Source organism: Myotis nattereri, assembly GCF_964212035.1.
Source record: "Myotis nattereri genome assembly, chromosome: 3".
NCBI classification, from domain to species: domain Eukaryota; kingdom Metazoa; phylum Chordata; class Mammalia; order Chiroptera; family Vespertilionidae; genus Myotis; species Myotis nattereri.
The window spans coordinates 11,953,789-11,956,095 of NC_138077.1; positions in this window are offsets into that span (position 1 = coordinate 11,953,789).

Below are 2,307 nucleotides of genomic sequence, written 5' to 3' on the forward strand. Positions count from 1 at the left end.
TCAAAAAAGAGAAGTGATTTAAACCCTAGTTTATACTTATTCACTCTTGTTTTGCTTACAGCTGACTGCATTTTCCAAATATGGCTGCAACAATAGCTCCCACCCTGCTTGTTTTTCTCTTACAATGGGATCTGAACATACCTTCCCATAAAGTTCTAGTGCCAATGTCGCCCAGTCTTTGCAACTTATTAGACCCTCGTGACTTCTGAAATGGGAATTTTTAGGGGTGAAATAGGTAGGCTTAGGGACTTTTTAAAATTAAGTGGGTCCATAGAAAAAACAGCAGGCTACAGAGTTGCAAAAGGGTACATTTTTATAAGACAAGGGAGTTGGGAGAGGCAACAGTTACAGTTCCATAAGATAAGGGAGTTGGGAAAGGCAGCAGTTACATTTCCATAAGACAAGGGAACTGGGAGTAGCCAAAAGGTCTATATTTACAAAATAAAGAAGGAGGGAGAAAGCCCAGAGGGAATAGAGGAACAATGAGGGAGGAGGACTTCACATGTCCCATATGAGGTTTTGCCCTTTGAGCTCAGGAGTTACTATAGTGGCCAAATCAAAGGGGAATAGCAACCAATCAGAGGGGATATCAAGGCACAAAAACTGCAGCCTTTAAAAACCATGGAAAAAGGAACTCGGTGGGACTCTTCCCCCATCTCCCCATGTGGGAGTCTATACTTATTCTTCAATAAATTTCCTTTGCTATACCACCTTTCGTTCATGATTGCATTCTTCGACTTCACCAGACAAGAGCCTGGGAGACCATCGGCCCAGGGAAATACCATGCATTTCCAGTCCAAAAAATCCTGTATCACTCCCTTATCCAAGATGATAGCAGAAATCAGACAACCTGACTTTCAAGGCTGGAAGATAATAAAATACCATGCATTTCAGCCTTGGTTTCTTGGGATTTGGTTCTTGAAACCCAGTTGCCAGGCTGCAAGGAAGCCCAAGCAAGCAGAACAAAGGCATCCATTCACTGGGGAAAACTATCTAAAAGCCAAAATTGAGTTAGGATCGCCCTTATACACTTTCATTATACTCTGTATTTTTCTTACTTGTCCATTACAGAAATAGTGATGAATCCATAACTCAAAAATTTTTTCATTTACAGGCATCTTTTCCCTCTAGATTTTAATTCCAGGAGAGCATCAACTGAGTCTGTCTTATTCTTGTCTCCTTTATGTCTAGAATGCCTGATGGTCAAAAGGTGTCAACTGAATTACAGAAGGAATAAAATTGCCAAGTAACTGGCAATGCCTAGCTAGCATCAGGTATTTGACCTTCCGGATGAGGTCCAGCTCTTACAAAGGATTTGTGAAAGCCTACAAAAGGATCGTGACTATTGGACTAAAAATTAAATGCTAATAAAGCTCAAATCTGAACAAAGCTGGACATGCAGGAGACACTTATAAGCATTCCATGTTTTCCCAGATCACAGTTATCTGGCTCGCCACCCGCCTTTCTTGGCAGGAGTATCTGTCTTCACTTTGAAGCCCTCTCTCACAGAGCTCTGGAGTCCTCATCAGGATGTTTCAGATGTGCCTGTGGAATGGATGAGCTCATTTGTCCAGAAACACCTGCATATTTCTCCTTTCTGGTTCAAAACCACTATAGTGATACAGCCATAAATTCCAATTAGTCATAGATCTTGGTGCTATTGACATTTTGGACGGGACAATTCATTGTTTTGAAGGGGAGGAGGGGATTGCCCTGGGCACTGTGGGATGTACAGCAGCATCCCTGGCCTCTACCCACCGGATCGAGGTAGCAACATCCTCCATCCCCCACCAACGCCCCCGCTGTGACTCCTGAAACTGTCTCTGGACATTGCCAGATGTCCTCTGGCAGGAAAAACTGCCACTAGTTGAGAACCACGAATAACAGAGAAAATACGGAAAAGCTGCCAGGCAGCCTCCTAGTCCCTGCCTAAGGGGCATAGTGCTTTTTGTGTTGACACCAAGGCTCAGTGCCCAATAGCATGGCTGGTGGCCTTTTCAGTTTCCCTCACAGCCAAGTCCAGGTGGGCCTGACCGGACATGACACCACCTTACTTTGTTCTGTGAGGGGTCTGTGTGCCTCCTGACCTGTCAATAGGCAAGCACGCGTCACCCTCATTTAAGGCCATCCCTTGCAGTAAAACCTCGAAGCAATATTTCGTGCAATAAATACCATGCAGAGGTTTTAGACCACTCTTTAATATGTGTTCTATATTTTATTTTAACTCCTCTTTCTAGGGTCCAGGATAAGGCCAAGTGGCCCAGCCAGGGTACAGGTGATAGACACATACTACTCTCAGGGCCTCCA